Here is a 22,600-nt window from a genome sequence, read left to right as displayed (position 1 = left end):
TACTGTACAGTCTTCAAAATGTTAACAGATGCATAAAATGGACTCAATACGAGTTTTCTTTCCCACTTATGTTTATATTTGAATCCTTTTTTCCTCCTACACCCAAACAGAATTGTAAACAGTCTTTTTAGGGTTTATATTACACAGTACCCACAGTAACTTTATTCTAATACCTTTATGATTAAGGCCCCTTAATCATTTTCTGGAATGAATAAACATAACTTTACTGGGAGGGTGTTGATATTCAAACAAATAACTTGATTTTAAAGAATTCAGAGTCAATAAATAAGCAGGAAAGCTTTTAATCAATTGGCATAGGCCAATTCTAATCAATTTAGTCAATATTTATTCATCACCTTTCAGGGCAAAGCACTATTCCATGTCCTGATAAAAATGGTAAGTCCCCATCCTTAAGGAATCTAGAATCTACCAAAGAGATAAAATAAGCGCACAGATAATGATAAGAGAAGGCCTAATAATATTAACACTATGACAGAAGTATAGTCAAAATGCCCTGGCAAATGTGGCAGACATCGTTAGCTAGGTGTGCAACACCTTTCCTCACCACTCCTTCCTTGTCGGCTGTGCTGGAATTAATCCGAGCATGGGCCTTCCACAAACTCAGGAGAGAGGAGCTCCCTCCCCTGTCCCACGGAACGCATGTTCGCTCCTCCAGTTACCATATCCATACCAAATGCGGCATCTATTTCCCTTGCTAGTGACTGATTTAGGGATTGGTTGTGGTGGAACTTAAACAATGAATGAGGCCAAAAGGGAAGTCTAGTAGGAGAGGAGGAGCTTCTGGGGAAAAGAATTACCCTCTAATTTAAGATGTATACATACATGCTAGGAAAAAGTGCTGTCCTGTCTTTGGATCTATTTGTTTGAGGATGTGATGCCTAGAGTTGTGTCTGCCATCTTGTGACCAGGAGGGGCAAGTGGCAAGGCAGAAAGCCCCTAGGTCGTTGGTGGCAGCATCGTGTCCCTGAATTAACCAACCTTGGAACCATCTAGCTCTAGATGAATGATACACACTCTATTTCTATGCTAGTGTCTTTCAGTTGTGGGTCACAATTGATTAGTGGGTCATGACATCAGTATCAGGACCCCTATCATTTATGATGTGCCAGCAAACTTTCTCTTCCAACAATGTAAAGCTTCTATGGCCAGGACTAAGGAGAATTATTTTGTCAATGACTTTCCTGAAAAAAACAATCCGATAGGAAGATAGATAGAAATACATATCCTGGTGTATTCTCCAAAATATATGCCTCCACCATACTCTGCCTTCCACAGCTCACGAAAATATTGCCATTATGTTTACTCCTACTGAGAAACACTTCAAGGGTGTAAGGAATGATGTTACTCGAAGACTGTGTGTGATACTGGAAAGAACACAGACTTCGGAGTCAGACTGGGGCTGCTTTCAATTTTTCTGATCTAAGAGGATTCTCTATTTAGGAAAGCCATGGACAAAATAATTCTCCTTTTATAATCATTCAAATTATATATATGCATATATATATATTCAAATCATTTTTTGAATTACAGGGAAAATGTCAGGTTTTGGACTCTGAAGACTACTCACTGTGGTATGAGATGTACTGCATAAGTTAATTTTATAAGAAACTGAAACTTGTGTATTAAATGCCCAAACATGTGTTCTAACATAATCATCTTCATCACAGTCTTCTACGATGGACCGGCATATTAATCACAACAGAGCATCTGTTTGATGGCCCAGAATGAGACTTATGGACACCCATCAGTGAACTGTGTTGTCTTGGAAATTCAGAGGTAATAATGCTGTTATGCCTGTTTTAAATTGCCCTGTATTGCTTTGTCGTTCTAACCATTCCTTTCTGCTCCTGGCTATCCCTTCTTCTTTGTGTTAATGTATATTTACACCTTCCGATATGTAGCTTACTATGTATATATATTCTTCCTAACAAAATAAAGTGTGTTGACCTTTGGATTGTTATTCTGGAAGTTCCAACAGTCACTCTGAGACTATTTTATTTCCTGATTGCCTAACTGTGGCAGATGGCTGCAATGGACAAAATACATGTAGGTGGATGTGGCTATCACTACATAGTGTAACAAAGCTGATAAAAACTGAATAAAACGAGCATTTCTAATTAATTAAAACTCAGGCTTAGTCAGCCACCCAATGTTGTACGTTTCTGAATCATATATGGAAGAAAAATCACTAGATACTAATGACCAAGACTCAAAGTATCGGTTGAAGTAAATAGCAATACTGATCATAAATGCACTAATAAACCCAAACTTATACATAAAGACTTCTGAAATCCGTAAAAAAGCAAAAGTATATTATTTAACAAGCTGTGCTATGTCTTTGAGATGAAGCGAAAAGATACAGATGAAGTTGAGTAGACCACCTCAAGGAAACTCCCATCTCACCATAGCCACTCCCATGTCACTAGTACATTTGAAATCTGCTCTGCTATCATTCACTGCTTGCTAGTGAGACTTCAATATGCATAATTTTTTCCAGGGTGCAAATACACGTATAGGAACTACCCCTAGAGAGTCATCAAAATGCACGGAAAGATATGTTCAAAGATGTTGCTTACAGCCTTATGTATAAGAGGGAGAAACTGGACCTCACATAAAATTTCCTATATGTATCTGAAGGAATTGTGTGATAAAAAGGATGCTCTAGAAGAAAATTTATTAGGGGAGAAAATGTGATAAAGTAAAATTTAAGACCAAGACTATACCGTATGTGAATCACCGTAACATGTAAATGTTACATGTTACATCACCATAACATGTAAATAATTTAAACACACGTACATAGATGTGCATAGAAAAAAAACTAGGAGGAAGATACATCTGTTTGTATGAAGGTCCAATTTTTCTACAAAAAACATAAATTACTTCTGTAATCAGGAAAAATTTAATTTTTTTAAAGTTTGTTTTCCCTTTCTCCCGCTTTAATCCAGACACACCCCCTTCCTTCAGTTCCCTTTGATGTGAGTTTTGGATCTTGGTGGGCCCCCTGCAGGTAAATTCCAAGCACAAATCAGTTCATATGTACTTGATTTTTTGGAGGAATATTTGGACCAAAGAAAGGTGAAGGGAAAGGGGCAACTGGCTTTAGCAGGAACAAAAAGGAACAATACAATCAAACAGCAAAGAAGATATGAGCCTTATAAAGTTAAGGGATAAGAATTAGAAACAACAAAAATAAAATAAAATAGAAATGACCATCGAGGCAGCTCCTGCTGAAATTCTATCAAAGATTAACTGCATTCAACGAGCAGGCAGGTCAAAGAGAAAACTCAATGTCTAAGCCCTAAACCCTTAAAGAGAGGTGGCTTGTGGTGACTTTCCAAATTAAACGGGTTCTCTTTTGATTCAAATAATACCTGAACTATTGCTGACTTAAAATTAGTTAATTATCTAATTTTACTTTTGGGCTTCAGCTAGCTATAATGTACATTTTTCTCTCCTATGCTTAATTACATTCGGTCTCAATCATCGGAAGAGCTCAACCTCAATCAGTAACAACTCCAATTAACCAGAAAATGCACACAGTTCACTTATTAGAAAAGGCAAAGGAAAACGCAATCTAACAAGCTAATTTCCAGGCTGCATTTTCATAACCACCTATCTTTTTTTTTTTTTTAGGTGAAGTTTGGTTTTATTAAATTGAAAACAATTTGAAAGAAAACTCAAGGTTGGAATCTTACTTATTTAAATTAATGAGTAATGCTTATTACTCATTGCCAGATACATGGCTCTCGGATGATGAGCTGTTTGGAAGGCAAGAGCCTTTTCACAAGCAAAGCAGCAAAATTAGAAAAAAAGTGTAAAGTGTTACTATAATATAAAAAATGTACAATTAGCATGCATTGAGGATGGGAATCAAAGGATTACCTGGAGGTAATCTTCACTTAGAGACAGGAATAGTTGTCACATTTTCCAAATCGAAGTTTAGATATGTAGGGCGATAATATAACGGAATATTTAAAATCAGAGACATACACCGACTGGCAATTACGCTCTACGCTTGCACCGCTCAGTACGCATCCTCACGCGGCTATTCAAATTTTTAAAAATTCAAATGAAATAAAATTTAAAATTCAGTTCCTCAGTCACACTAGATACATTTTAAGTGCTAAAAGGCCACATGGGGCTAGTGGCTACCATACAGAACAGATACAGAACATTTCTGTCACCACCGCGAGTTTTACTAGACAGCGCTGCTCTATACACTGCTTCCTGAAGTAGAAAAGCAACTCTTACGAGTTCCAAGATTTTAAACAAAAGATCAAACAGAACAGATTTGCTGGTTAAAACTGAACATCTCCAGCCATTTTCCAAGCATTCCAGGAATCACGATCTTGTACGGGAATTTTCGAAGAACTATAGACGCGCCCTTCGCTTCGTCAGGTCGAATCACACACTCCAAAATGGTTTCCCCTCTAGTTTTCTTTTAAAATAGACAAATCCAGAGTTCCACTAAATTAATTTTTCTTGTAAGAGACACTAATTTAGTTCCAAAGAAATGGTCATTTATTTTCAGACCTCTACCAGCCACGTCCGCACTGGCGGTACGAGGTGGGGGCTGCCCTCGACCTAGGGCTTCACTGGAAACAGGCCAAAGTGTAAGCTGATGGAAAGATAAAAGAAAAAACTAACAAACTTTTGTCCATCCCTGAGGGTGGCTGACTGCCTGTAAGCGTTGGAAAATATTTACATTCTTTTCTATTTTGTGGTTCAAACCAACAGCGCAACATAGGACAAATGGGTGCGTACACATACACACACACACACACACACACACGCATACATGCCAACTGAGTCTACCTGCAGTAAAAGGACACATGTGGAGACATATACCATTTGAACAACTTGAAATTTTAAACAAAACTTCTCTCCACTCTAATCATTTAGAGACTGAGAGACTGTATGGCTATTGTATTCGTTATCATCACCAAGGTACATGATACTTCTATCAAGAGAAAAAGGTCAAGTTGCTCACTTTATTTACAAGCAATGTCCAATTGACCACTTCCTCTCCCAACTCAACACAAAATGAAAACACTGACTTTTCCCCTAAATCTGAAGTGTGCCCCTTAGTAGTAACCGCTTGCCAGAAATACTAATACCGAGTTTAAGGCCAAGACTTTAAAAGACTACAAAATAGCAAGGAACTGTATTAACTTTTTTAAAAAGAGATCTGACTGTGAATGGCTTAACATGGAAATCACAAGGGAAAAATGATTTCAAACGATTTCCCACATTACCAGAACAGAGTGGTCTCTAGGTGGGTTCCATATTGCTTTAATAAAATAGCCATCAGTCTATGTTTGTTGTGAAATTCTTGTTAATCAGAATTTTAACTTACTGTTTTGTGATTTGGCTTCTAATTCCTTTTGCCCCCATTTGGTCTAGAGCCTTATCAGCAGGGGTCACTGGCTGAAATTTACTTATTCAAAACCACTTCCCTGCTGGGAAGAATTCATCCTGGCTTCATCTGAAACACCTGACTCTTCTGAGAAGATAAACAATACTTGAGGAATAAGATAGGGCTGGGAGTGGTGAGGAGAGAAGAGGTTGAGGTGGGAGGAAAGAAATGGTCATTTAGGTCCCAAAATATTTGCCTCGATAAATCACACCTGTATCATCTATCAGAAAAAAAATCCAGCTCAGTGAAGCCCCCTCACAAATGCCATGCCCTGTGGTCAACAGAAAATAGCCCAGGGTCCAGCATTTCTTCTCTTTTTATTAATCAAAAATATTCACAACAATGTTAAATAACTTCCTCAGAACAGCCAAATCTTGTTTTCCTCTCCAAAGAATTTTCCACGCTTCGAATTTGTCTGTGGAATGCGGGGGCTCTGGGGTCAGTGAAGTGTCCACACAAGGGCAAGGATGGCTTCCCAGTAGGGTGTCTGGGTTCAAGCTGTCCGGGTTCACAATCATGACCTTTGCCTACCTGCTGTGGAAACCTGGACAAGTCTCTTAGCCTCTCTGTGCCTCAATGTCTTCATCTGTAAGTCGTACTAACATCCATCTCTGGGTCCTTTCATGTCAGTGAGCTCCAAGTTCCATAAATGTTGGCTACCACTCTTATATGCAGAAAGGGAGCCTTCTCCTGGCTCTGTAGGCCCACAAAGGGAACACTACACGGTTGGAAGCAGGGATGATACAGGATTTGGAAGTAACATGGAAGTTTTCTAGGCCGAAGGCTCCAAAGTCGAACACATCTGTCAGGTCTCAGTGTGCCTTCTCTGACATATAGCTACCTGAACACCTCCCTTACTCACTGCTACACTGCATGATCCCTGCGTTCTCCTATCTGACATCCCCCGAGGCTGTCCTTCGCCACCCCCAAGGCCACTCTAAGGGTGGTAGGAGAGTAAATCCACCAGGAGGGTGGCATGCACTGCACAAGGCTCATTGGAGGCCAAAGCATTAGACCTCCTCTCTCTGAATGTCTTCCTTTCACCTGTTTGGTAAGGCCTGGCCCCCGTGTATACTGACTTCCAACTCTGAACCTTCCCTTGTCACTCTGGCGTTGGTCACAGTTCAGCTAATTCCACTTTAGGGATTTCTCTACCAAACTGTTTTTCACTAGAGCAGTGGTTCTCAACCAGGCGGCTGTGCCTTCTAGGGGACATCTGGAGATGTCTGGGGTCATAATGGGTGTGTGTGCGTATGTGTGTGGATGGGGGTTGAAGTGGTACCATCGGTAGCTAGTACGGAGAGACCAGGGATGCTGTTGATACTCCTCCAGTGCACAAGACAGACCCCACAACAAAGAATCGTCCAGCCTTGAATGTCAACACTGCTCAAGTTGAGAAACCCTACTCTGGAAACAATGCCAATGTTGAATCATACTGTGTGTTCAGAACTTAACATAAGAAAGAAAGAGACTCTGAACAAATGTACGACTCTGTGTGCATTTCTAAAACGTCATCGAGAAAGAAAAACCAAAAGCTCACATCTTATAGTAAACTTGATACAGGATCTCATACAAAGGGCTTTTCACTTCTTGCACCCACTGCATCAGAAACATCTAAAGAGCTTGGGGAGTGACCAGGCTATTAAAGAAAACGTGCAAGATGAAGAGACGGTCACTTCAAGGTTAAATCAGCTGATGTCTCTAAATCAAAGCCCTTCTGCAGAAATTAGAATAGCTGCTTCTTCTGAAGTTACATAAAAGTGGGTGCATTACCTGAGTAATAAAGAGGAGAAAAATAACCAGACCATGAGTCATTAGAGTAACTACTGGATTAGAACGCATTGAGTTTGCCTTGTTTTGGGATTTACTTGACTTTGGCAGACTAATGAGAAATAAGTAGTTGTGTCCATAGGGTGGGCAGGGATTTAAGATGCCTTGATTCTCGTGACTTTCAGAACCATCACTCTCCAAATATTTGATGAATATAATCAAGTTTTTGTTACAAAATTATTACCAAAAAACCTCTGACAACCATGGAGAATAGAAAGCAGTGTGCCTTAGGTAGAGGAGACCTACTGTGATTGAGGGCAGACCTCGGGCAATCTACAATATTGGATGCACCCAAGACACAGAACATCCTGTCTGTTCAAATACCAAAATCGAGACACTCTTCCAAGTGAGATTAACCCCCTTCCCCTGCCCCTGTACGCGTGAGCTTCAGCTCAATGCCTCATCTAGGGACTTTTTCTCGTTGGCCCGCACGGGCTGGAGCGCTCAAGCCTCGAGGTTTCCCAGAATGTGTTGGGCAAGCTGCTACTTCAAGCAACTACTTGTTTCTACTTTGGTCTCCCCACTAGCTGATAAAGTCTTTGAGGAAGATTTAGAAAAATACCTGGAGACTGGTCGGTGTGGTTAATATTTGCTCAAGGAACCACCATTAGCATTAAAAAGCCACCACACTGTCATGCAAAAGTAAAGCTAATATAACATTGAACATTTACTGAGCTGTTGTTATATTCTAGGCACTGTTCTAAGCACATGACATGTATTAGCTCATTTAATTTTCACAACCTTATAGAGGAAAAGTTGTTTCTGTCCCCAGTTTACAGAATGAGGACTTGTCTAAACTTTAAACTTGAAAAAGCAATGAGGCATTACTTAAAACACGCACATCCTGTCCCATGTTTGATGAGTGCCATTTAAAAGGTAAACTAATTTGTCATCTGCCTCTAAGATCCTAATTAAAACAACCTGTATCTATTGCTAACAGCAAATATAAATTCAACTTGATCTGAGTCATAAAGCTCGCCTCCTGTTGTCACTTAATTTTTCCTGCCCATTTGACCTCCCAAGGATGTGATAAGGAGCTAATTGTAAAGAAAGCGAAAGAACTCCTAACCCAATAACTCCTCTGCAGTTTTGGTCAACCACCACAGATGGGGAGGAAAGCTCTGCAAATGTGGGCAAGTACCACCACACCAGGGCAGCGTTGCCGTCGCAACCGGGAGAACCCCATCCATTCCAGCTGTGGGTGCGAACCTGAGCATGACCAGCCCTCACTCCTTCCTTGGTTCCAAAAGATGGACTGAAAACAAACCCAAGTCCAGTCCTTATAGGAACAGCAAGGTGCTGTCTTTCATTGATTCGTTCAGAGAAAGCTACAGTGGGAACTAATGACATCTTAGAAAATTCAGGCCTTGGCCCTACATTATCTTCCTTCCCAGGAAGAGCACTGAACTCATATTCAACACATATGGAAAGACCAGTTCTAGTGACACTGTGAAGTTCACCGAGAATGGTCAGAATAGGAAGGCTGCTGATATACTGTTAGCATGACATTGAATCAGAACTGATTGGCCCACATACTTTCTCTACCCGGCATCTGATGTCCACATTAAAATATATGAAAAGGTTCAAATATCTCAATAGCGTCCTGCATTGAAGTGTCCACAAATGCTAGCTATCGAGGTGGCAGTCCAAACTGGCTCCTTCCACCGGGTCCTGACTAGAGAAGGAAACATTTGCGAATTTGCACAGCCGCATGCAGTAAGAAACCTGGGCTTGGAAGATTTACAAAATCCAATTTTCACCCTGTGATGAGGAACTTGGGCTCAACCTGGTTTCCACAAATAATTTGTTCTTAATCTGAAAATAGGCACAAGTGAGTAACTTCAAAATCTTTTTTTAAGAAAAGACAGTGATGGATTTTTAAAAGTATTTGCTGAACATTGCTTAAATGTGCAATTCCTATCAGCAAGATTTCTGAAGAGAGTTGGAAAACGAAAGGGGATTTACTGCCTTTGTGGCTTATTTTCCCACAGGTAGGAAAAAACGTTCCTGATGAACAGCGATAGGTATCCGGGAACCTGCAATCACTGCAGCCTGAAGCAGATTTCTCTTATAGTTGCTAATAACTATAATAATCAGAATCGCTATATTAAGTCTTTGCCCTCTTTCAAAATGGAATCATTAAACAGATTGTAAATGATGGGGATTTAAGAGCAATAACTTTTCTCCAGAAGTAACTTGGTTTTTAACAAATTAAATAATTAATATATATTTAAACTGCTTTATATGGATAGTGGCAACGTGCGCACGACAGAGAGAGGAAGAAATCTGCAAATGCATTGAAGCAGCGTGGTCACGTAGTTTAAGGTAAGAGATTGCCGACCTGCAGGAAAGCCTGTGAGTTCACCTTCTGGGTGTTAAAAACATTCACCAAATAAGCTAATGTTTCATATGATACCCTCTGTTCCTTCAGGAAGGATTCCAAGAAACCTTTACTTGTAGCTATATAAAACCAGCAAGTCTCTAAGCTCTGTGAACACTTCGGTAATATTCTAAATTAATACTAAGAAAAGAGGAATTTTGAGGTCTTTCTATGAAATCGTAAAAAGCTGGAATCACAAAAAATAAGGTTTGTACGAGAGATTGCAAGCAGCAAAACCAAGGCTTTCTGATTTTCCCCATCAATCATCTGTCTTTGCTGCATGGAAGAGTCAGACCCCATTCTCTGGTTTCACACCGGTACCCATGTTGCTTGTAGATGACATAGAATCTTGATCCTCCATCATACTGAGGGGAGGAGCAAGACGTGCCCTTGTCCCAAATTTCTGTCATTACATGGTACCCAATGATCCAGACCCAAAGAGAAGCTCAAAAGCAATGATGATTAGTCTCAGTTCTGTCATGGACTAGCCAGGTGACCCTGCCACAGTGGGATCCACTCCTACACTCAGTTTCTTCATCTGTCTCAGAAAAATATTGCAGTAGAAGGCCACTAAGACCCCTGCGACAGTAACAATATAAGGCAATGTGCATTGCTAAAGTCAAATTGCATCAATTTTTAAACACCGAGAAAACAGCCGAAAGGAAAGGTGCAGAAGAAATGGCAGGTCCTTACTGAGATTCACTTTAAGCTTTCAGTAAAAATATGAGTGTCTTGGCAATGATATGTAACATTCCAGTCAGCCTGGCTCGAAGGCTCTGAACCTTCTCCTAAAGCAACAGGCAGAGACATCTTAAGTGTCATCTGAACCATCTGAACTTTGAAGTTGAAAGCGACTCTGGTGCTGGAACAAGCTGAGTGAATCCCTCCAAAGCAATTGCTCTCTCATTCTTTCCTGCTTGTGTCTACCTTCCCCTGATGCAGCTCCAGGATTACTACCCCATGAGTCGTCCATATCTTATTGGCTTGGGCCCTGCCTGGTTTCAAGCAAGAGGCACAAACACACACAGACTGAAATGTACACACAGTATCTTCTTACCTCTCCAGGGTCCTTACATCTCAGCAGTAGCAGCAGCTCCAGGCAGATCTGACTTCCCATCCTCCCCACACAGAGCCCCTGGCCAGTGTGGGAACAGAGAAGGAGCCTGGAGACAGGGATACTGCTCAGAGAGCTAGAGCAGCCGGGCAGGGCAGGAAGGCTCCCTGGCTGGAATGTGCAGCTAGAGGCCCTGGGAGGGAGAAGGCCTGGGGTCACTGTGACCCTCTGAGTCAGACACCCTGGGGAACTCTCAGCTCTGAAAGGCCTCCTTTGCAACATGAGGTGGAGAGGCACCGAGAACTTACTAGGGGTAAAATTCTAAAAGTTACAAAACTGAGGTAAATGGTCATATGGATGTATACCAGTTTAAAGTAAATGGTAGAGATGCAGTATGAATGCCGGAGGGGATGCATGTAAATGAAATGCTAACTCATATATCTGATAAGGGGCTTGTGCCCAGAATATATAAACAAATCTTACAACTCAATAGTAAAAAACCCAAATAACCCGACTTTTAAATGGGCAAACGCTCTGAATAGACATGGCTCTGAAGGAAATATACAAACGGCCAAGAAGCACATGAAAAGATGCTCAGCGTCGTTAGCTATCAGGGGAATACGAATCAGAACCACAATGAGACACTACTTTGGAAAACAGTTTTTCGTTTCTCAAAATGCTAAACGTATAGTTACCATATGACCCCAAAATTCCACTCCTAGTTATATGCCCAAGAGAACTGAAACTATTCGTCCACATAAAAACTTGTACGCAAAATTGTTCACAGCAGCATTACTCATAATAGCCCAAAAGTGGAAACAACCCAAATGTCCATCAATCAATGAATAATGAAACAAAATGTGACGTATCCATAGAATGGAATTATTCAGCTATGAAAAGGAAGGAAGAACTGATATGTGCTACAACGTGGATGAACCTTGAAAACATTATGCTGAGTGTACAAAGCCAGACACAAAAGACTACATATTGTATGATTCCGTTTCCATGAAATGTCCAGAACGGGCAAATCCACAGAGTGGCAAAAGATTAGTGCTTGTCAGGGGCTGAGGCAGATGGGAGGATCGGGGCAGTAATGACTAAGGGGCACAAGGTTTCTTTCGGGGGTGATGAAACTTTTAAAATCGATTGTGGCGATGGCTGCACAACTCTGACTATACCGCTAAATTACACCCCTTAAATGAGTGAACTGTATGGTATGTGAATTACACCTCAATAAAGCTGTCCCATTAGAAACTGAAATGCTGGCTCTTACTGCCTTGCCCCAACCCTTCCCCGATTACACTGGGCTCTTCCGAGATCACCCTCCTCCTGTAGATTCACCTATGTGGCTCGGCTGGCCACAGGCTTGGCATGAGGAGAGAGGGCTTCCCCAAGCACGGAACCGTGACTACCGGGCCCTGGCAAGCCAGGACCCTTCTCCTCAGCTTCATTTCTAGGCCACTGTTGACAAGAATTCTGCTCCGGCTTCATGGTTTGGCCCCTCTCCGCCCTGACGCCTTCATTCCCGGGTGGTGACTCTATTCCCAGCACGCCCATGGTTCCCATTTGTGAGAGTCCTTTCGAACTTACAGTTGCTCCTGTATATGCCATGTAGCTGCCCTCTCCAAAGACGACATGTGACTTAAGCACAGTGGCCCCTCACAGCTTAGTAACTTTCTCATAGCTGAAATTCAGTAGTAAATTGTTACCCTTCACCTTTTTTTTTTTTTTGAAGGGAAAGGGGCTATTTTTTTGAGCATTTTAAAAATAAGGGTATTGCCTCTAGGCGCTATTGTGCATTTTTACAGCTATAAGTAAAAACGAAATTAGCACGTGATGCCAATGAAGGAAGCAATTCAATGAAGAGACTACCACAGTGGTCACTGGGTTAAAGAAATCCAACATTCTTACATAATTTTATCATTCACGAAGAGAACTACATTAGAGCTACTGACACATTTTAATTACTGATACTCATTAGTATTATTTGTTTCCATATCCTTTATCTTTCCAAACTATTCTTGGGCACAATGTACCAATGCCTACGAAAATTATTTTCTTAATGATAACTAGTTCCATCCTGTCCCATGCTCGAGATTTTGCTTGAGTCAGTGCATTCTGTTATTAGGACTAGCCTTAAGAGAAAGGTTTACTAGTGGCCCCAATCAGTTACCATGCACAGTGTCTGGAATTTATCACATTCTGGACCAGCATGTAATTTTTGCCTATTCTGGATGTGTCTGAAAGTTTTTCAACCTTTAAAAGTCCTTAAAGTTACTCATTTTTATGCAAATCAAAACTACAATGAGGTACCACCTCACACTGGTCACAATGGCCATCATGAAAAAGTCCACAAATAATAAATGCTGGAGAGGGTGTGGAGAAAAGGGAGCCCTCCTACATTACATTGTTACTAGGAGTGTAAATTGGTACAGCCACTATGGAGAACAGTATGGAGGTTCCTCAAAAAACTAAATACAGAGTTACCATATGATCCTGCAATCCCACTCCTGGGCATATGTCAGGAGAAAAAACAGAATTCAAAAAGATACATGCACCCCAATGTTCACTGCAGTGCTATTTACAATAGCCAAGACATGGAAGCAACCTAAATGCCCAGTGATAGATGAATGGATAAAGAAGAGGTGGTAAATATATACAACGGAATACTACTCAGCCATAAAAAAGGATGAAATAATGCCATTGGCAGCAACAGGGATGGACCTAGAGATGATCATACTCAGGGACATAAGTCAGAAAGAGAAAGACAAATACCATACGATATCACTTATAGGTAGAATCTAAAATATGACACAAATGATCTTAGCTTTGAAACAGAAACAGACTCACAGACATAGAGAACAGACTTGTGGTTGCCAAGGGGGAGGGACGGATTGGGAGTTTGGGATTAGCGGATGCAAGCTATTATGTAGAGAATGGATAAACAACAAGGTCCTACTGTACAGCACAGGGAACTATATTCAGTATCATATGATAAGCCATAATGGAGAAGAATATGAAAAAGAATGCATATATATGTATAACGGAATCACTTTGCTGTACAGTAGAAATTAACACACTGTAATCAACTGTACTTCAGTAAAATAAAATTTTTAAAAAATTATTCATTTTTACAAGTTGGTACCATTGCCCTCTGAAGGACGTCGGTGGAAGGAGGAGGGTTTTCCGTCTGAGGGATAAGCAAGGCTGCAAATGAACGTTCCCAACAGACCCCGCCTGTGTGCATTCTGTGCTGGAATGTTCATACAGGCTTTTTCTCAAACACACTTGAGTGCTGTGGGTAATAGATGTCAAATAATAAAACTCAGAGGCACATGCTATGTTACTTTTTAAGGGAAAAATGTGGGGGGAAATCAAAGGGTTTAACAATTTTATTCACTGGCTTATACTCAGCGACTCCGAAAATTTGGCCACTGCCCAGGTTTGTGAATTTCTATGGAAAATGAACTGTGCTTGGCAAGCCTGCCGAAATATGAGGCTGATAAAAAAATGTTTCATGCTTTCTCAAGACCTTATGCCACTAACTGTGTGGGATTGGAAAAACTGTTCAAATGTCAATTTAAACACTGTAAAGAAATGATTTTCTATACCCCTATGAATTGGTATTATGCTGTTGATTCCAGAGCATAACTTGAACGAAAGTTTCCTTGAGTTTTAACTAGGAAATGTTTCATGGAGAATATGGCCTTCAGATTAGACAAGTTGAGCTCAGCAGAGTTCTATTCAGAATCAGAAATGTTAATGCAACGCATTATCTTACAGCTACGGAGAACTGACTGAAAATTCAATTGACACAAAGGTTGTTAGGAAGCAGGTCCTGAACTCAAAGAAAGGAGTAGAGGCCAAAAGAAATAAAACATTACTGTAACAGCCCAAATCATTACATAAAAGAACACTGTGGTGAATTCCATCGCAAGGTTCATGACTCGTGAACATTATCTTCAAACCAGTCATCTCTGAGTTTTATAGAGTCGACTGTGCAACTGGCTTCTTGACCCTTCCATCTGGTATCTCAGGGTCATCTCAAACTTCATTTATCCAGTGCTGAACTCTTGACTCTCCTTTCTGGCAAACGTCTTTGTACCTAAGCCTCCTACATCTTAAGAGGTGTTTAGAAAGCATTTATCTCAGTGCCTGGCATGCAGACCTGCTCAATAAAGGCTGATGATAGTGATGATGATTGATGATGATGAAGATGATGATTTTTATGCACCCAATTAGTTGAGCCAGAAACCAAATGTTTTTTCTGAATTCTTTTCTTCACTTCATGTCCCACATTTAATCCATTCCCAGGTTCTGTCAAGTCTGCCTCCAAAAAAAATCAGGAATCCTACCTCTCTTCTCCAACTCTGCTTTCACCATCCCACCTCCAGCCTCCATCACATTTCTCCTGATCAAATGTAACAGCCTTCTAACCAACCTAACCATGTCCACTCTTGCCCTTGCACAACTAATTGTCCAGAGAGGAAACCAGAATGGTCTCCTTAAATACACATTATCAAAACATACATGGTGCTTATCATGTATTTATTCAATATGTTAAACATCCTTTTGAAGTAGGTACTATTATTACTTCCATTTTACGGGTAACGGCTTGAGCAAAGAGACGTTGGAATATGTCCAAGATCACTCTGCCTCTACGGGGCAAAGCCAGAATTCACACTCAAGAAGTCTGAGTCCAGAGTTGAGCGTTCAACGGCTACACAAAATACCATGCCATACCCCAGCTTTAAAAATACAAGCAAGCAAAGACTGTCAGTTCACTTCACTTAAAGTCCGTCTGCACAGGATTTCCCTGTGCAAAAGGGTCTGGGCTGACCTCCTCGGCCTCCCCCATCATGCCTCTCTCTTTCCTCCTGCTTGCCTGACACTCATAAACAAGACAAGCTAGGTGCTGCATAGGTTTCTGCCCGTGCTGTTCCCAGTGCCTGAAATGTTCTTCCCAGGAATTTTCACAGGGCTGGCTCCTCCTCCTTTATTCTGTTTTTGTCCATGTTTTTATTTTATTTTTAACATCTTTATTGGAGCATAATTGCTTGACAATGCTGTGTTAGTTTCTGCTTTATAACAAAGTGAATCAGCTATACGTACACATATATCCCCATATCCCCTCCCTGTTGCGTCTCCCTCCCTCCCACCCTCCCTATCCCACCCCTCCAGGCGGTCACAAAGCACCGAGCTGATCTCCCTGTGCTATGAGGCTGCTTCCAACTAGCTGTCTATTTTACATCTGGTAGTGTATATAAGTCCATGCCACTGTCTCACTTCGTCCCAGCTTACCCCTCCCCCTCCCGGTGTAATCCCGCTCCCTCAGTAAAGCCTTCCCTGACCTTCCCAGTCTGAAATCAATGTTCCCTGGCTTCTCGATCTCAACATTCCATTGGTTTTCTTCTCAGCACTTATCTCAGTTTGTAATTGCTTTCATATGCTTGTCCATTTGTCTATCGACTGTCTCTCCCATTGGTCTGGAGGCTTCACAACAATAATATTGTTTACAACTGTATTTTCACCAACTAGCATATTGCCTTGCACTTAGCGGGTGAGGAGACAATTTGATAACCGTTTGGATGAAGACAAGAATGCTTTGGCGGTATGAAACATCCACTTAGACCTTTGGTTCTCCAAACGTGACTGGAATCACCTGGGGATGCTTTTAATCAAAAGTAGAGTCCCAGGACTCTGTTTTTTTAAGCGCTTACTTTTGAGGCCTATCACCTACTTTTGTAAATAATTTTTATAATTTTGATTTTGACACGATTTGGCAATGAGTACCTCATGGAATTCTAGTTTCGCGGTTACTGTTAAGTAATCATTGTGTATTTTCAGGAATACTTGCTAGGAGAGAAAAAAGTACATTATAAATCGCTTTCATGTGTGATAAGATTGTTAAAAACACTGTCAACGAAATTGACATCCTATGTTTTAAGATACATAGCTAAGAATTTACATAATTACCTTGGGAGCCAATAATTTCCTTTTCAGCTTGTAGACATTTGTGTGGGCTCCTGGAAAGCTTGTGGTTCCCCGGCCCCGTAATCAGATAATGGTGTGTAATAAACAAAATGGACCAGCTGGAGTCCAGCCCCAAATCAACCACAACAGGACTCCTGCCCAGGAATCTGCATTTCAAGAAACTTTCCAGAAAATTCCTGCGCAAATAAAACTTGAAAGCTATTTTTTTCTCTTTATTTAGACTTATGTGTACTGTTATAGAAAAATATACAACAGAAATGTGTCCGCTTTTTAAATTTGTGGTTTAATTCGGAGAAATTCAAGATAATGTTTCACATAAAGGAAAAACATACACTATTAATTGATGTTAAGCTCACTAAGTGTCCAGAAATGCAGTTTATCGGCAATCTTTTCGGTAAAATTAATCATCTTTGTTAAATATCTTTTGTTAGCCTCCATGTACACATGGGATGAAAGGGACAGGCGTTTCTCACCTTGGAGAGGAAGGATGAACCATTTGGCCAGATGGAAAGAATAGGAAGGCAAGTGCCTTAGCCCATAACTCGACTATGTTTTAGGCTATAAGTGGATAGTGTTAAGAAAATAAAAATCGAAAGCAGGAAGAGGTTTCTTGGCTTGCTCAAGAGATAAAGGCGGCTGTTTTGTCTCTTTTAGGGAAAGATACCTAAATTCCAGAATATGACAGAAGTGCTCAAGTTAAAAACAAAAACAAAACAAGAAGACATCCAGCACTGTTTTCGATGTCAAATAAATAAACGTGGTAATAAACCGTGCCCTTGTCCAAAAAGCAAAGGGAAGCTCTGGTGAGGACCTCACCAGGTCTTGCTTTGTCTCTAGCTCACCCACAGGTTCTCCCCAGTCTTCCTTGACACCTCCAGGGCGCTCAGCGTTAGTGCTGAACAGACGCCGGGGATGCTTTCCTGCCTGCTCTGCTGTGACATTCCTCTCTTCACGTGGCCCTTCCCTGCTCAAAACCCTTCCACTGTTCATCAGTCAGTTGAGACCTTTCGGCACAAGACCCCAGGCTTTCCATGACCTGACCCGAATCCATTCCTTCAAACCATTCTCTGGCCCTTCTTCCCAGCAAGCCCTGCGCACCCTGCTCAATAGAACTGCTAACTCTCATACTTTTCGGATTCTGTCTTTGCTTTTGTCGTTGGCTTTCTCCAGAGTTCCCTTCACCCTCCTATTTCACATTAAATATCCCATCCGTTATTACACCTTGCTTGTATCTTCTGTGCACTAGGTTCCATCCCCTTTTGCCTACTCAAGGGCATCACTCCAGCCATTCTCTTATACATCATTAATTTTCTCTTCTCAATTGGATGAGTCCCATTAAAGTAAAAGTAAACATTAAAACGTACTGATATAACTCCCACCATACAAAAGTTCTTGATCACACTTCCCTTTTTAGCCACCTCCTCATTTCTCTCCTTCTTTTTACAGAAAATAAAGCCTTCAAGGAAGTGTTCATATACCCTACCTTCCATTTCCTCTCTTCCCAGTCTTTCTTGAACCCACTTCAGTCAGGTTGCCCCCTCCACCCATCAACACTGCTCTTATTGAGGTTACCAGTAACCTTGACACTGCTCGATCCTCTGATCAATCCTCAGTCTTCATTTTACTTGACCCGTCAGCAGAAAACCCCATGATGTATCCAAACCAGAGCTCTTTTAGGAGTCCAAGTGGGTGCTATTGACAAGTATGCTAATTGATAATTGTGCATTACCTAGGATTGTATCTGGCAAACAGACTTACTGTCATCTACTCATTGGAAGCATCGCACCTACCTATCACAGCCCATTGTCCCCTCCCTTTAAAACACTTTCTTCTCCTGGCTTTTCAGATGCCACACTCTCCGGGTGTCCTTCTAGCCCACTAGCCACTGATTCTGTCTCCTATGCTGCCTCCTATTTCCTCCTCGCCTCCCTGAACGTAACATACTGTTGGAATTTCCCATAGTTCTGTCTGGATCTCCTTTATTTTTCATCTGCAATTACTCTATTGGTGATTTCAACAAATCTTAAAGCTTTAAATGACATCTATACACTAATCACCCCCTAATTTATATCTCCAGCCAGGACCTTTATGCCTGAATTCCCTGAGTTCTTCAACTTCCTCTCAACCTACTCCTCTATGGTTTCCCCCATCTAAGTCGATGGCAAGTTCATCCTTTCAGTGACTCAGGCCAGAACCTTCACTCCCTATCACCTCTGACTCCATATGGTACCCCACAGCCAATCCATTAGTGAATCCTACTGTTACTGCATTCAAAACATGCCCGAATCTGACCTTTTCTCGTCATTTCCACTGTTCCACTCTGGGCCAAGCTAACATCATCTCTCACCTCGATTAATAATAAAAATTTCTAAATGACTCAGCATAGAAAGTGGTTCTGCAAACCGTCCCTAGAATACTCATTTCTCCTCACTGAAGATAATTTTCCTTGAGAAAATCTTCGGATTGTCAGTGAGTCACTTCCAGTCTTATCTTTTTCTAGAAAGGTATTAATGCAGATGACGCAGAAGGAAACAGAGGTGCAGAAAAGCTCTCCCAAATCCCACTGTGGGGACTTGGATTGCTACAGAGAGTGGTTTATTCTTCGGCAGTTCACAGGCTTCTTAATGATGCCTGAATTACCCTTTCGTGCTCAGAACAAAATAGTACCATTCCATGATGTGTGTTTATTCTTCATGTGGACAATGTATAGAGTGGGCATTCCCATGCATTTTGGGGCTGAGTGAGCTGATCTTGGTAGTATCACCCTTCCTGCCCGTGACTGATCCTGGAACCCAGACCGAAAGCCATCAGCCCTCCTTACAGCCAGAGGCACGTGATGGAAAGGTATCTGGAGGCTTCTGCAAAATGCTCCCTTGACTGTAAGCAAGAGACACAGCAAAAAGGAAACCTTTTCTTCCTCTATGCCAGGGTTTCTCAACCTCAGCACTACTGACATTTGGGGTCATCTGTTGTGGGGACTGTTCTGTGTATGAAGGCTGTGGAGAAGTAACACCGACCTCTACCCACTGGATGCCAGCAGCATCTCTTCAGTTGTGACAACCAACAATGTCTCCAGACATTGCCAGACGTCTCCTGGGAGTGGATTACCCCAAGTTGGGAACCACTGGCCTAAATATTATCAGATTTATCCCCAAACTGCCACAGGTTCCCTCAATACCAGCTTAGAGATGCTTAGGGGAACACAAAGTCAAGAGAATTGCAGGAAAAAGACCAGAGTCAGCTGGGTGAAACCCATTATACCTATAGATTTTTGGTGACACACGCCTCTACAATTCCTAATTATTTAAGCTGGTTTAAATGGGTTTGGCAATTATTACCAGCCAGGGGCATCAAAGGTCCACCAAAGGGGATCCAGGGTCCACCATCGCGGTTCACAGCACATTGCTTTACTCCAGGGCATTCTACAGCTTGGAGAAATGAGCCAAGTCCCACGTTGCGGCACGATTCTATGGGTTCAGCTTTATGTGTAGGACAGAAATAAAATGGCTCATTTCCCCATTTGTTAATTGCTGCTTGTGTACACTTGTTATGGAATCGTATAATTTCAAAGCAGGAAGTGATTTTAGGGAAGGAGAAATACGCTAAAACCAACGTCTATGTTTATCATCAAAGGAAGGCTTACCAAAGAGGATTAAGCCATGTGCCTGCAAATATCAGGAACAGAGCCATTATCTACTTCAGAACACTTCCCGAGAAGGACGAGTCACCATACATCTTGCGTAAAAAGCAAAGGGAGACACGTTCTTATGGCTACATACGCTTAAATAGTCCCTTCTCCCTAAACAGGAATTCTACATGGTTTCAATGACTAAATCAATTATCCATCTACAGTGGACTTCGTGCCATTTCTGCAGGCAGATCTGTCATTTAATTTTACCATCTAGCAGGATTTTTTTAATCTGAAAACTGATGAACAAATAGCGGTGGCATAACCGGCAGACTGTTAAATTCTGGGTATGAGGGGAGGGGGAGAAGATACAAAATTATAACCTACCTCTTAGGATTTTTATTTTTCATATACACATTAGTTTGTATTATCTTTCCTTATTATAAAAGCAATGAAAGCTTAAAACTAAAAAACATCAGAAATATAGAAATAAGCAAAATGAATAATATTTAAATAATCTATAATCTAAGAATCAATCACTGTTTATATCTCAGTGAATATTCTCCCAAATATTTTTCTTGCATATTGAGATATTTCTTCCCAAATAGTATCATATTATTTTGAAATCTACTATAATGTATTTTAAAAGTTCCTTTTATCAGATGTTCAAGTTCTTCCTAATTCATCCCCATCTGTAAACAGTGCTTCATATGAATGGCTAGCTGAAAACAAGTTACACAGGCTCAGAAACAAAAATGTAAGGGCAAAACACAAACAAAAAAAAAGTCTGCAAAATGGCCCAAGGCTTAGGATATCATTGGCTTCAGAATTCTGCTACCATTCACTTGTACATCCAATCACACAAACCAGCCTCAAAGGGGACAAAGTGGGGACTTCCCTGGTGGCGCAGTGGTTAAGAATCCGCCTGCCAATGCAGGAGACATGGGTTTGAGCCCTGGTCCGGGAAGATCCCACATGCCGCGGAGCAACTAAGCCTGTGAGCCACAACTACTGAGCCTGCACTCTGAAGCCTGTGAGCCACAACTATTGAGCCCATGTGCCACAACTACTGAAGCCTGAGCACCTAGAGCCCGTGCTCCGCAAGAGAAGCCACCGCAACGAGAAGCCTGCGCACCGCAACAAAGAGTAGCCCCCGCTCGCCACAACGAAGACCCAATGCAGCCAAAAATAAATAAATACATAAATATTTTAAAAATAAATAAAATTCAACTTAAAAAAAGAGAGGACAAAGGGGAGAGAAGAGCAGCCAGCTTTGCAACAGAGTAAACTACCCCTGCGATAGACAGGATAGGGCAAACACTGAATGAACCTGATGGAGAAACATTCAACAAATGAATCCCAAACAGAGTTTCTCAGTTTATAAGTCATAGAGTCACTGCCTAGAAAAAACCAGGTTTTCCTCAATCGTATAATCAATAAAAATAAATAATGTGCTCCGCTACAAAAATCCTGTGATGGCAAGTCCAAATATCTAGATTTACATATATATCCACAAATCTGTATTTATATCTATATTTGTATTAATATCTGTATTGATACCTATACCTATGCCTATATGTACATACATACCTGCAACTATACCCATATATCCATCCATCTATATATCAGTGGTTCTCAGACTTGAATGTGCATCAGAATCCCCTGGAGGGCTTCTTATTAAAACGAAGATTCCTTTATCCCATCCCCAGTTTCTGATTCAGCATATCGTTGACACAGTCTAAGAATCTGCATTTCTAATAAGTTCCCAGGTGATGCAATGCTGGTGGTGTGAAGTCTACACTTTGAGAAGCGCTGCCTATACTTCTACCTCTATCTTTATCTCTATCTCATTACCAATCTATATTTTAGTAAACATATGGCTATCCCCACGTACGTACTTTAACTTTCATTATCATCAATTGTTAATATAAATCATAGTGTTACATACTACACAAAAGAGATATCATGGTGTTCTCAAATTCTCTCCACTTAATTTAATAAAACATTGTATAAAAATTATTACCATGTACCTTCTTCCCCCCCAGGATAATAGTTAAATCACGGTACATTTCTTGCTTTTACTTGGTTTTCACTGCCTTTGGCTTTTAACTTGATGTATTTACATCTTAACGATTCAGATTTATTTTCCAAACAGTGAGATGAAACAGGGACGACTCAAAGCCAGCTTCATTTTGAAACTGGCCAAGCTCTTGTAAACAAGCTCTTGACGGAGCAATCTATAATTCTCTGAACAGTTGGGGGGGAAATATCACA

General features: G+C 41.0%; 1 protein-coding gene across 1 annotated transcript in view; it reads right to left on the bottom strand.

The window, feature by feature from the left end:
* The window catches only part of ARHGAP6 (Rho GTPase activating protein 6), a 485,583-nt gene that overhangs the window by 145,658 nt on the left and 317,325 nt on the right, over positions 1–22,600 (bottom strand). The gene's annotated exons all lie outside the window — the stretch shown is intronic.

Source organism: Delphinus delphis, chromosome X (assembly GCF_949987515.2).
Source record: "Delphinus delphis chromosome X, mDelDel1.2, whole genome shotgun sequence".
Classification (NCBI taxonomy): Eukaryota; Metazoa; Chordata; class Mammalia; order Artiodactyla; family Delphinidae; genus Delphinus; species Delphinus delphis.
The sequence above is the reverse complement of the archived record's forward strand: the minus strand, read 5'-3'. Positions and strand labels throughout refer to the sequence as shown.